Consider the following 14708-nt stretch of genomic DNA (forward strand, 5'->3'; position numbering starts at 1 on the left):
ATTTTTCCCCTGCAGGACTGTAAAAAGACGAATTTGTGTCTTTCAAACCACTAAGTTCATGGTCATTTGTTACAGCAGCAAGAAGAAGCTGCAATATACCCTCTGACTCCCTCCTTAACCACCATTTCAGCCTCAGGAGAGCCTAAAACTAGAGCCCTGATTCCCTCAAGTATTGCTAGGACATACTAGAGATTTGAAAACGTTGTTAGCCAATAACTAAGGAGAATAGCAGGGAACTAAACAGTCTGACTTGCGAAAAACAAATTCTGCTCCCTCCCTACCAGCTTGTTCCCTTTCCATACGTTGTCTCCAGATACTGACATTCTAATACATTCAGAACAACCCATATTAACACAAAGGCCTCTTCAGAAAAAAATTAAAATATTTACAAGCTCTAACTTTTTTCATTCAAGATGAAAATAGCTTTACCAGGCCCTAGGCAGATAATGTATGTTTGTAGAGCAGAGAAAACTATTAGAATTGAGCAATTCCCATGGGGAAACTGTCATGTTCAGACTCTAAATTAACATTTGGAAGAGGTGCACGGTAGCAACTGAGAGGCAGCTTTCTAATCTTTTGTTAAAGTTCATAAAGATTGTCTATGTCCATTTCTCATTTAATCTTTAAAACAGTCCAAGGTTGATGTTAGTAAGATCCCCCACTTTACAGCTGGGAACAATGAGGCTCTTCCAAGATTACACAAGGGGTTAGTGACTTGGATTAGACTAGATCAGTTGGGTCTGTCTAGTGCAATGTCGTCACGTTGTCTGAGCATCCGCAATGTGCCAGGCACAGTTTTGGTCCCAGGTAGGCAGACAGACAGGGGGGCCATATTGCCCTCTGCCCTGCACAGACTGTGTGTGTATCTCGCAGGCCTATGGGGTCCTCCCGCTTTGTTGCTCTGAGCAGAGTGAACTGTGCAGCTCTTAGCAGCTCCAAGGGGGCAGTTTTCCCTAGAACCGACCGCCCACTAGAACCCTCACGGAGCCCCCGGCACGGACCTTAGACCTACCTCACCTGCCCACAGGAGCACTGGGACTTTGGGATAAGGAAGGGGAACTTTTCCTCTAAGTCTGTGGGATCTCCTTGAGGAATCCACCTGCACTCATCCAAACCCATCTATGGAATATAAATCAAAAGTGGCATTTCAAGTAGATGGAGCCCACTCACAACTGGGGGCATGGGGAGGAGTCATGCATTACCTTCTTTTTATAACCACAGACATCTTCATGTTAAAAAGAGGAAAATCAAAACAGAGGAAATCCAGTCCTTTCTGCCTGCTGGGCTCCTTCCAAGGACCCACCTTTTTCCCCCAGTGACTGACAGGTGACACCTGCCCCAGCCCCCAGTTGATGTGACCTCTGCTATTGGTGTGACCTTCATGGGCCTGAGATCAAACCACCCTGGTGTGATGTCATTGCCAGAGCATTTAGAAAACAGGAAGCACTCTCAGGAAGCAATGGGGAGGGGTCGCCCTGCAGATGGGAGGCAGACAGAGAACCTAAAATAGCAACTCTGTGGCCCCAAGCAGAGGATAAATACGCAGCAGGCCGTAATGCAATTCTCCAGCCCTCTGTCATCAGGCAATCCTTATCTCACAGTTCGCACAAGGAAGCAGAAATCTCCACCAGCATCCAGGCTGGGAGATTTGGAATCTGCTCAGCCCCATCGTTTTGGTTTGTTCTCACATTGCTATACCTGCAACTGGGTAATTTATAAAGAAAAGAAGTTTAATTCGTTCATGGCTCTGCAGGCTGTACAGGAAGCATGGTGCTGGTGTCTGTTCAGTTTCTGGTGAAGCCTCATCAAGTTTTCAATCATGGTGGAAGACAAAGGGGGAATAGGCGTGTCACAAGGCAGAAGCAGGAGCAAGCTAGAGAGAGTGTGGGGGAAGGTGACACAGACTTAAACAACCAGATCTCGTGTGAACTCAGAGTGAGAGCCCACTTATCACAAAAGGGATGGCTCAAGCGGTTCATGAGGGATCCACCCCCATGACCCAAACGCCTCACACCAGAATCCACCTCCAATACTGGAGATTACAATTCAACAAGAAACTTGGGTGGGGACAAATAGCCAAAGTATATCACCCACCTCTGGCTTAATGGCCACCTCCTAAGAGCCACGTGCTCTCCACTCATCAGTGGAGGCCATGCAGGTGCTGTGCGCGACAACACTGTCAGATGATGGCCAAAAGCATACCTATCCATCCCCTTGAGGCTCACTTGAACCATCTCAGAAGAACAGCGGGGTTCCCTTCCCTCTCTGGTTTTCCTTCTCCTGTGATTGCATAATGTGAATTCATTCCCTTCTTCTCCATGTGCCCTGCACTCACACCCCACTCCAGGGCCCACCTTGGATGCGAACACCTGATATTTGAGTTTCCATGAGATGGGCCCTACCCTGTACCCAGTGAGCAACTCTGCTCTGTCTTTACTCAGGCCCAGCACTGTTCCATCCCATCTTGTCCTGTCCTACCATCTACAGAGGAACCCTGTGTCTGGAGCTTGGCTTGCCAATTGGCTATAGTCACCTGTGATGATACTATCTTCCTTTTCAACCTTCCCGTGCTTCCTTACCCCGTCTTCTCTTAGCTCCCAAGCATCGGTGAAGATCTCCTTTAAACCTGACTCCCTTTACCTTATCAAACTTACCTGCTTCAACATTTTTTATAACAGTGCTTCACAACTGGGGGTGATTTTGCCCCCTAGATGACATTTGGGATTCTCTAAGGGGCATTTCTGATAGCCACACCTGCAGGGTAGGGGGTTAGTTTCCTACTTGTGTGAAGTGGGTAGAGAGTTGGAATGCTGGTAAACATCCTATAGTGCCCAAAGCAAACCCCCGTCCCCAGCAAAGGATTCACTGATCCAAAATGTCAATAGTGCTAAGCTGAGAAACCCTGCTCTTGACTGTGTGTTGCTTGAGGGTAGAAATCTCAAGTTACTCATTTTTAAATCCCCAACACTTAAACATAAAACCTGGTACAGAGTAGTCGTCCAATGTACTTTTGCTACTGGTAAATAAATGTATGAGTGAATGAATTCTCGCCTTCCTAAATCCCTTGTGCGTGCAGAATCACCTACATGCAAGCCAGTCCTCAGGCCCACAGGTATCTATGTAAGCACACACATGCATGGACACACAGAGATGTGCACACATCCAAAAACAGACCATGCACACACACTCCCACCTAATGCTGAAGTCCAGGAACCTGCCTGACTCTGAGACTTAACCACTCAATCTGAGAATCAGGAGTCTCTTTTCTCTGCTACACTCAGAAAGATCTCTGCACAAACACCTCGGCAGAGGCACTAAATGTTCTCCAAAATTCATTTCACTGACTGGACGCATTTTCTTATTGTGACTCTAGGATTAAATCAGCAGTGAACCCAAAAGGAGGAAGATCTTTTTTGCAATTACACACGCAGAAGCCAACTCAACAACTGGAAATGTGAGATGTCAATTTTGACAATGGCATAACAGCCCAGGAGTGTGGCAGGCAGGCCTGACTCATTACACGTAGCAATATTGGTGAGCATTGAAAATGGGGTGCAGGGTTGCGAGGGGCGGGCTGGAGGAAACAGTCGGGTTGACGCCAACCCTGCGGGCAGCACGAGCTGGAACAGGCCCAGGAGAGCAGGGGGTGACAGTGACTATGAAGCAAAGATGCTCCTTTCTTCCATGACACTTCCTCTACTGGGGACTGAGGACACTGGAGAAATGGACAGCAAAGAGGAGGGCCAGCCCATAGGAGAGTTGGCACTAAAGTTTTGGTGCCAGTTTCCTGAAAAAATTGGAACAGCAAAAGACCGTGATATATATACTAGCTATTGCTCTGTGAGGCAACTACAATTATACCTTCCTCACTTCCCCACTGAAAACCCCTGCAAGTTCTTCAAGGGTTTGCATGGCTGCAAGCACCCTGGGCTTTCCTTTATCCTGGTATTTGTCACCTTGCAGATATTTCCTGATTACTCATTTTCCTTCCCTGTTAGGCTGTGAGCTTCTCAAGCAAAAAGAAGTCTTACTCATTTCTGTATCTGCACTGCCTATCTTAATAAATGTGTGATGAATGAACAAGTAAGTCAACGAATCAGTGAGCACGCTTCAGTCAGATGAATCTGCCTAGAGTTTCAGACCGAAGCAGGGCTTAAGGGCAAGGTGACAAAAGACCGTGTTTGCCGTGTCGAGAACTTAGGATTTTAGCTGAGAGCAACAAAGAATCAGCCAGGGGAAGAGCGTGCTAAGTTCATTGTGTTAAAGTGATCCCTTGGCATAAGCACGTGTGCTGCGACTTTAAACTTATCACTGACGTACTGAGTTTTTACATTGTGCATTGGGTCTGGTCTTTAATTGGAAAAACAAATGAACCCCTTGGTGCTGAATAGCCTCTGACAGTGAAACCTTCTTCATGTCATCTTCAACCTAAGGCCTAGAATTTGTCTCTGCTAACTATGCTTTAACTTAGTATATGCCATACAGTTTCAACCATGTAGTACAACACTGTACTCAAAAAATATAATAGTCCGGGCACAGTGGCTCACCCCTGTAATCCCAGCACTTTGGGAGGCTGAGGCGGGTGGATCACAAGGTCAGGAGTTCGAGACCAGCCTGACCGATATGGGAAACCCCATCTCTACTAAAACTACAAAAATTAGCTGGGCGTGGTGGCAGGCGCCTGTAATCCCAGCTACTCAGGTGGCTGAGGCAGGATCGCTTGAGCCCAGGAGGCAGAGGTTGCAAGTGAGCTGAGATTGCACCACTGCACTCCAGCCTGGGAGACACAGTGAGACTCAGCCTCAAATAATAAAAAAATTAATAACAGTAATAATAAAGAAACATACTAGGATATTCCAGTTTGTTGCCTCTGGAAGACAGGAATCTTTGGGTTTGGCTCAAATTATTTTCTGTTAGGTCCAAATAGTCTCTGGTGTACATGTCAATTGAACCTTTATGGAGTTGCCCACCCCATCCTCAGCTGTTCATTTGGAACCTTCCATTTCATGAACTCAGTAACATAAACACTGCCACTTGGGCAACATGACCACAAGCCAGGCTACTGTCCACCACGTAGATATGGACCCCTGAATCAGATTGCACCACATCGAAGTCTTTTCCACAGGGTTACTGGAAAAGAAACTGAGACCACCCTTTCCAGGTGGTTGAAATATGAGATGTGAGAGTTTGAGAGCTGATGGCAGCTGGGTGAGGCTGAAACAGAAAAGAAAGAAGCTATTTTCCAAAGAAGCAGCGCCAAGAGTAGGTTAGAAAGAATCCCGCTGTTTTTCAGGCTTTGGCTTCTGATGTTCCTGTTCCCAAGTCCTGCCATATTCCCATCCCTGGTTCTGGGAACTGCCTCGGTAGCTTCCCAGTAACACTCTCTCTCTCTCTCTCTCTCTCTCTCTCTCTCTCTCTCTCTCTCTCTCTCTCGCAAAAACAAGCTCCAGTTGGAGTCCTTCCACTCACACTCCAACTGATTATAATTCATAGATAATGATTTCCTTTTACAATCTCAAAAATATCTTGAGAACATGAGTGGATATCATTTAAATTTCTGGAGCTTCTTGCCTCTCCTGTAGTTCAGAGCTAGACCTTGGCAACTGTGACAAACCCACCAAACTTTGCTTTGAGGGGTTTCTCTCAGAATGAAAGATGGACAACGAGTGCTTTCTGGGTCGGCCAGTAGAGCAATTTGCTCTAACAAACCTTGCCTGCTGTGACCTCCCTCCCCACAAGGTCCTGGTCAAGAGCTACCATTTAATGGGCATCCCTGCAGGTAACCTGACCAGGAATCCAACCCTTATGAGTAGGTAGACGCTGGAGTCAGAGGGACCTGGACACGAATTACTGCTCTACTGTGTATGAGCTACATGAGTGTGTCAGTTACTAACTTCCCTAAGCTTCAATTTCCAGAGCTTTAAAATGTTGCTCATCATGGACATCCCCCTTCTAGAACTTGGGGAAGGATCAAATAATATAATGCCTGTAATCTCACTGTGCAGGGCTGTTGGCACACGGGAAACACCATATAAATGGTGGCTCACATTGTTAATGGTGTATCTCATCTTCTTGGTCCTCTTTAAAGTAACCACCTCTTTAACAAGAGCAGCTCTCTCCCAGCATGTTTTACTCCTGTATCATCACCACCACAACCATGTCACCATGTCTGCTTGAACTGAATAATACTAATGTTTTATTTTTAATGTTCTTAGTCCTCGGCTTTTAGATCTTCTGAGGGTAACCACTTTGCATGACTGACTCAGCCATCCACAGAGGTGTATCAGTTAGCTTAGGCTTATGCTGAAGGAACAAATGACCCCTAGAAGCTTGGTGGATTGCAGCAACTAAGATTTTATCTTTTGCTTGCAATCACATTCATCTCAAGATGCACATGGGCAACATCTCTGCTCCACACCTCTTTATTCCAGGACGAAGGAGCAGCCCCTATCCAGCACAAACCTGCCTCATGACAGTGGGAAGAAAAAGAGAAAATTTTAAAATATCCATTGGGGTTGATACATATTAATTGCACTTAAATTTGACTTGGCCAAAGCAAATCACATGGTCAAACGTTGTATCAGTGGGAAGTACAGTCTTCTTGCATGGATGGATTCAAGAAAATATTTTGAACCAATAATAGTTTTCCACTGAGAGTTCCTTCTGGTTTTAGGGACACTCTGGCTGTACATAGAAGAAAACATTTAACTATAATGCCTCACGTCTTGATTCCCTGTGGGTGGGGGAGGTGGGGAAGGATGACTCAGTTTCTCATCTGCCTTCCTCCTCTTAGCTCCTATTTCTCTGGGCTCCAGTGGCCTCCTGCCCTAGTAGCAACTGATAACTTATAATTCTAGCTATCACAACGATGTTCCTGTCATAATAATTGGAATGAAATTATCCAAAATCTGATTTTGTTTTTTCCTTTGAAATGATTTTTGGGGTACGTTCCACATTTTCTAGAATGAGTGTGTATTTATCGAATATAAGACTAAAAACACCCTATTAAAAAGGATGAGTGTGGCAGCTTGGGGAAGATAAGTTAGTGTGTCAGAGGCTCAAGGAGGAACGTGAAGCTGAACTAGGGCAGTGACGGGGTGGGGCAAGGGGCAGAAGAGCAGGCTGGACCCAGTCATCTCAACTTGGACTTGATAGGACTGGCCACCGCAGGAGGTGGGAAGTCAGGAAAAGGGAGGCTTCTTGTTGACCATGGACCTTGGGCCAGCACTGAGGGAGGTGAAGGCCCTTCTGGCCTGCAGAAGAGGGTATTCCTCTATGAGAAGGCTATAAGAGTCATCTTTAAGTGGAGAAAAGTTACAAGAAGTTGCTTCCATGGATTCTCACTCCTAACATCAGTATTCCACTCAGGTTCTGCTCTGGTAACTCAGGTCCATGTCTGATCTTTAGACATAATTTTATGATTTGGAAACTGTCATTGGACTGCCACCATCTTACTTTTAGAGAACAAAGGCTTAAAGGACAACTAATGGGTTACTTCATTCATCTTCCTGCCATCATGGGAGGAAAGTTCATATTCAGTTTCTCTTGACATTGCAAAAGACATAAGCTCCCAGAATAGAGAGTTGTATTCAAACGGTGTGGCCCTGGCCAAATCAGTTGGCATCTCTGAGATTCAGGTTCCTTATTATTTCGATGAAACTGTAATACCTGCTTTAAAGAGTTTGTTACAATAGAAAGAGACCGTCTTTGCCAGATTACAAAAAAATCTTTGTAATTGTTAATATTACAATGTCTAGCACATTATTAATAATTATAATGATAGAGATATACCAGTAAAACAACACAACGGTACAAAACTTTTAGCAAGGAAATAGCTGTGGCAAACACCTGTAGTTATAATCAAAATAATAAGCAAAGGCTATTGTCTTAGTTCATTTTGCATTGCTATAAAGGAATACTTGAGGCTGGATAATTGATAAAGAAAAGAGGTTTATTTGACTCAGTTCTTCAGGTTGTACAAGAAGCATGGTACTGGCATCTGCTTCTGGTGAGGGCCTCCAGCTGCTTCCACTCATGGTGGAAGAGGAAGGGGAGCTGGCTGTGCAAAAATCACATGGCGAGAGAGGAAGCAAGGGTTAAGGGATGTGGGAGTGCCAGGCTCTTTTTAACCACCATCTCTTGCAGGAACTAGTAAAGCAACTTATTACCAAGAGGACAGCACCAAGACATTCATGAGGTATCCACCCCCACAACCCAAACACCTCTTTAGGCCCCAACTTCAATACTAGGGATCACATTTCAACATGAGGCTTGGCAGACAAATGTCTAAATGATAGCAACCATCTATAACTTATCTATCCATTCTACCATTTAATGACCAGTGGCTCCTTCCTTGTATCCTACCTAGATTTCTCCAGTACTGCTAAACACATAAACCAACAACCTACCATGTGACAGTGGCCCTGTTCGGAAATGAGTAGAGTGTCACGAGTAGAGCATTTGCTCTGGGGTCACATTGGTCTACTTTACAACAGCTTGACTCTGAGTATGTCACTCAAATCTCTTGAGCCTCAATTTTGTCCTTTCAAAATGGGAGCAATATTGTCTCTCTTAGAATCCTGTTTTGAGAATCATTTTCAGAGCAATATATGCAATACATCTGGCTCATAGATGGTGTGTATGAAATGAGAGCTCCTTTCCATGTATTTTAATGGACTTTACCACTTAAAGAAAAGAATATTTTTTAAACAAGTTTTTTTCAGCTTATTATTTTGTATCCAGGACAATGATAGCTAGTAAGTATTTTGGGCTTCTCTGTCTCCAGAGACATTTTATGATGCCAATTAGAAGTGCAAGTATATTGAGATTAAAAAGTAATGACTAGCAAAATGAATAGCGGCTTCCATCCTTACATCCAGCTTGCTACTCCAGAAGCTTATCTCCAAATATCTTACTCTCTAGGAGAAAAAAAAAAAGATTCTAGAGTCAAGGGAATATCAGAATTTTATAATTCATAATCATTTGAAGACCTCTGGGGAGAGGGACTTTCTGTTTCTACAGGGAAACTCATTTATGTTAAACTTTTGCACAGGCCAGGTGTGGTGGCTCACGTCTGTAATCCCAGCACTTTGGGAGACCGAGGCGGGTGGATCACCTGAGATCAGGAGTTCGAGACCAGCCTGACCAAAAAGGTGAAACCCCCTCTCCACTCTAAGTACGGAAATTAGCCAGGCATCGTGGCAGTCACCTGTAGTCCCAGCTACTCAGGAGGCTGAGACAAGAGAATTGCTTGAACCCAGGAGGCGGAGGTTGCAGTGAGCTGAGATTGTACCATTGCTCTCCAACCTGGGTAACAGAGCAAGACTCTGTCAAAAAAAAAAAAAATCCTTTGCACAGACAACGTTGCCCTCTTTATTAGGACAGAAATAGGACAGCATGAAAATAATAATTAAATCTTAGGTAGTTGAGGAGATTGAGTCAGAAATGGGATTAGCCAAAGACTGGGTTTAGTTTTACATGCACTGATCTCCCCTATTTTGTTATGACACACAGAGAAGCCTCTCAATAAACCTGTGGATGCACTGATGAATTCACGCTTCTGTTGATGAAATCATATTTATTTTTCCTTTCAGTTCCTTTCTGCCACTTTGATTAGGTTTTTCTACATCCTTCTCTCCAAAGACCATAGGAATAAGAATAAAATAATCTAATTTAATGGTGTGACTGTGAATAAGTTTGCTATTTTCTCCAAAAACCACTTTTCTTCTCTGTAAATGCGTTAAGTAACGCCTACCTCCCAACCTCATCTATTCTGCGCCCATTACTACCTCCTTAGTTCAGGCCCTTTCTCCCTCCTGGCTTATCGCAGCTGTGGCCTATCTTGCTTTCCACTCTCCAGAATTAGCCTCACTGCCTCTTCGCTTCCCATCCCACACCACCCATTGTTGTGGAGTGTTCTTTTGGCAATGCAATCTGGCCTTGTCAAGTACCTTCTTCAGTGTGTCTCCAGTAGAAAGGACCTGCCACCAGGAGGTGGAATGCTGAAGAAGGACTGGGTAGACCTGGAGCCCACCCCCAGCTCACCATTCCTGCCCCTCCCACTCCTTTCCACCTTCACTTCACGTTCCAGCCATGTGGGACACTTCCCCCGAACCCTGTGGCTTTCTTACCTCCAGGTCTATGCGTGTGCTCTGTTCTCTTCCTGAATAATTCCTTTCTGTGGGAGGGAAATCAACTTAGAAATCTACTCTTCCAAGAAGCCTCCCCTGGCCAGTCCAGGTTTGACTAGGGACCCGTCTTCTGTGACTCAGAGCCCTCTGCCCTGACGGCATCCAGGAGCTCTTCCTGCTGTTTGAGGTCCCATCTCCCCCTCACTTGTCAGCTCACTTGTCCTTCTCACATCCACATAGCACACTGGAATCGCCAAAGTCGTGTTTCAGGAGGCCATGAAAAAAATGCATACTTTATAATATTTGAATATCCCAGAGCCTAAAACTGCATCCAAAGAGTAGACTCACTCAGGGTAGACGCTCTTATGGTCTACATTTTGATAATGATTCTGTTGAATGGCTGAATTTGGTAAGGTACAATTACAAAATAGACTTCTTCGGATGCAGTCTGTCATCACTCCCCTCCCCACCCACGAGTGACAGCTCCAGCAGAAACCATGGCTTCGAGCTCCCCTTCAGGAACAACATCTGAGTCAGAGGGCAGCCTGACTGACTTGGCTCAATTTGCATGGGGTGGAAGTTTAAGTATTACTTAAGAGTCATGTTTCAGAGACTCGCCCATGAGTCACTGTTCTCCTCCTGTCTGTGCTATAGGAAGACACCACCAGGGAACAGACCCTTCTGCTTTCCATGGGTGGGGCCTGCACGTTTCTTCTGAATGTCAGGGTGTCAGGGCTCTCTTTTTTTTGTTTTTTTAGACAGTGTCTCACTCTGTCACCCAGGCAGGAGTGCAGTGGCGCAATCTTGGCTCACTGCAACCTCCTCCTCCCAGGTTCAAACAAGTCTCCTGCCTTAGCCTCCCAGGTAGCGGGGATTACAGGTATGTGTCCACCACACCCAGCTAATTTTTGTATTTTTAGTAGAGATGGGGTTTCACCATGTTGGCCAGGCTGGTTTTGAACTCCTGACCTCAAGTGATTCGACTACCTCAGCCTCCCAAAGTGCTGGGATTACAGGCGTAAGCCACTGTGCCCGGCCTGAATGTCAGAGTTCTGATCGATCTTTGTTCTCCATACTGGGATTTCATCCAAATTCTAACACAGTAGAAAAATAGTATTTTGTTATCATAAATCATATTTTAGTAATTTTAGGAAAAAAAGACAGGAAATATACTTTGATGAGTAATATTTAAATATTACTTCTGCACTTATGTATGTTTTTGTTTAACATGTGGACAAAGACTTACTGATAAGAGCAAAAAATAAATCTTCTTTGCAACCCAGAACTCATTGTTCAGTATGAGTTTTAATACATATAAGAAGGGAAATTATGATACCTGACACAGTTAACTGGTGGGAGTATTGATAGCAATAAAGGTTGGTTCCAGGACAGGCACAGTGGCTCATGCCTGCAATCCCCACACCGAGGTGGGAGTTTTGCTTGAAGCCAGGAGTTCAAAAACAGCCTGGACAAGAAAGTAACAAACACCTCATCTCCACAAAAATTTAAAAATTATCTGGGTATTAGGGCATGTGCCTATAGTTGTAGCTACTCAGGAAGGGGAGGCTGAGGCAAGAGGATTGAGCCCGGGAGTTGGAGGCTGCACAGAGCTTTGATGGCACCACTGTTCTCAAGTCTGAGTAACAAAGACAGGCCCTGTCTCTTAATTAAAAAAAAAAAAAAAAAAAAAAAAAAGATTGATTCTAGGACTGTAGAATAAATAGTTAAACAGCATGGGATACAAGGGAACTCCTCAGCTATGTTAATTTTGTATTCCAATTTCTTGTTGACTTGATACATATGATGGTTTTTTGTTTTAAAGGCTTTCATCTTGAGAACTTGATGTCTGGAGCTAAAGGTATAGGCATATTCCACGCATCTGTACTATTCTTGAATGTGATCGCTTAGGAATGAATATGATTTGAACTCATTCATGTTAAGAGAGGGTGTCAAATTGAGAACCAGGAAGATCCACCACCTACAGTAAAAATGACTCTAAAGTAAATTGGTTGAAGAAATTAGATCCCAAAGATTCTTAATGAATTTTGAAGTCTTCATCAGTATTTCCATATTAAAAGGAGATGAAAGAAGCCAAAATAGAAGAACTATGGACTGACAGGACAACTGGATTAAAGTAAGCCTCAGTTTCATTAAAAAGGGCTAACTTGAAGATAAATCTTTTGACTCCAGTTCTTTAGAGGATCTAAAGTGACCTGGATGTACAGTGGAAGAAACCACAACATGGAATTCCTTCAGTAAAAAGTTATTGACTTTAAATTTAAAAAAAAAAAGATAAAAAATATTACTTAAGAGTAATACTTAAACTTCTATCTCATGCAAATCGCATCAGTCGGGCTGCCCTCTGCCTTGGGAACCAGCAGCAAGAGGCCAGGGACAAGTGGGTTTGGGCACTCCCCTAGCTGTGGCTCCCACTCTGTCTGCTGCCTCTGGGCCCTCCAGTGTCAGGAACTAAGAGGAACGAGGATGAAAGGCAGAAGAGACAAAAGTCTTTCCACTTAGCTGGCGCAGTGGGTGTCTGCTTGTCAGACTCACAGTTGCTGCCCCTTGAACTGGTTCTCTAGAGACGCTCACAAGCATCCCTGCACCAAACCATGTCCTGACACTTGAGAACCTGCATTCAGCTTCTGACTTGGCCAGTCCGCCTGCAGCTACCTTCCTGTGGGTTCCACACACCTAGCGGGCAGCACTTTTGAGTAGGCTGCACAGGAAACCCATCTATCTGTCCTTGCCTCATACAGCTCACACAACACACCCCTTGTCTCCTCACAGCTCCGCTTGTCTCCCACCTCTCCCTTCTCCAGGTGAGAGGTGCCACCTGCCTGTGTTCCATGTTTGCCCCAGGACCCTGGGACATGTGCCAGGTTCTCCAGTACTCCACACTTTCACAACCCGGTGTACAGAAGCTCACAAGCATCCGCCCTGATGGTGCTCAACTGCCTTTCTCCTCCTCCTCCTATCTCTAGGGAGGTTCTCTTAGAGCCCAACTCTGGATCTCCCACCCCAATACCTCTTGACCTCTTGGAACTTCCTTCATGTTCCAACCTGCCTCCTCCAACCAGTCCTTCCTGCACTGTAGGAAGGTACCGCCATGCACCAGCCCCTTCTGCCTTCTATATGTGGGGCCTGCACTTCTCTTCTGAACGTCAGGGTTCAGATTGATCTTTGTTCTCCACACTGGGATTTCATCCAAATTCTTACACAATAGAAAAATGCGTATTCTATTATCGTAAATCATAGTTTAGTAATGTCAGAAAAAAAGAAAGGACAGGAAATTTGCTTTGATGAGTGACACACAAGGATGTGTGTGTTCTGCTGAGCTACGAATAACAGTCTGATAGTACGGATGGGTGTTCCTTACCAGGAGAGGTGAATGTTTGTCATTTATAGAACCCGTACTGGAAATAATGTCTTAAAATATTGACTTGCATCTGTGTGTATACACTGGTGTGCAAATATCTATCTCATATGCTTAAAGAAGGTTTTAGTACTCTTGGGCAGTGTGGCAGTTAAAAATGCCTTAACTCTGGAAATCCTAGCAATACAGAAAATGCCAGATTTTAGACCTGCAGGGAAATCTTATTCTGTTGGGCCTACCAAAGGCCCAGGCCACAAAGAAGGGAACCATCAGTTCTGCTTGGGCTGGGCATAGAAGGTTGTACAGAGGGACTGGAGCTTGAGACTCAGCACAGTTTCTCTAGGGGAGATGGGAGATGCAGGTCCCGGAGGGAGGGAGCAGCTTGAGTCCAGCAGGAGACGCACAAGAGCCGATTGTGTACTGAGACACATTTTGTGCTGGGAGCTAAGAAACGGAAGGAAACCACCCAGCCCTTTCTCTGTGGTGTAGACCCTGAGGTCTGTGCTTTGGTTAGCTTCTCCCATCTGGTCCTCACAGCAGCCTTGGGAGGGTAGTAAAAGCCTCTGGGTTTTTTCTTTTTGGGTTTTTTTTTTTTTTTTTTTCAGGTGAAGAATAAGGTATAGAGAGGCTAGTTGACCTGTGATGAAAACAAAGCTGGGAACTGAACTCAGGTTGGGCCTAACTCTAAGACACGTGGACAGAGGGGGAAATGGTGCTGGAAAGTTAGCCCCGGCCTCAGGCCAATCTGGCCTTGCACACAGCGCCCATTTGTGCCTGCCTAAGAACAAAAACCGTCGCTCCCCACTCACTGCTGGGCAAACACAACAGGTGTCAGGAGTGGCCTCGCTGGACAGCAGCCGGGGCTCACCCTGCTTCTAGGAGAGGGACACAGAAATCCCTGGGCATGGACAGGACAGAATGCAACAGGCTCTTCCAGGACGGGATGTCCAGATCTAGGCCCTGTTCCAGGTGTTCCTGACCCCATGAACCATCCTGAGAAGATTCCATCCCCAAAACATTTCAGAATTTTGTAAAATCATCGCCGAGGCCCCAATCTCTAAACCCATGGAGTCTTCCTCTCTCATTTATGAGAGGCCTGCAGCTGAGGAGTTTCTTCTAGGAAAACGCACTGCTGATGTTCACTGGGGCCTGCCTGCTCTTCCCACAGAGGCCACACCCAGGTGAGGGCAAGACTCCCAGAA

The 14708-nt window shown here is 45.2% G+C and overlaps 1 non-coding gene across 1 annotated transcript; it reads left to right on the plus strand.

Moving 5' to 3' along the window:
• Nucleotides 1-11332: 11332 nt before the first annotated feature.
• On the plus strand, nucleotides 11333-11459 carry LOC126961929 (small nucleolar RNA SNORA40). The gene has a single exon (XR_007728509.1). It is a non-coding gene; the product is annotated as a small nucleolar RNA SNORA40 (small nucleolar RNA).
• Nucleotides 11460-14708: the final 3249 nt, after the last annotated feature.

This window comes from Macaca thibetana, chromosome 8, assembly GCF_024542745.1.
Source record: "Macaca thibetana thibetana isolate TM-01 chromosome 8, ASM2454274v1, whole genome shotgun sequence".
Taxonomy (NCBI): domain Eukaryota; kingdom Metazoa; phylum Chordata; class Mammalia; order Primates; family Cercopithecidae; genus Macaca; species Macaca thibetana.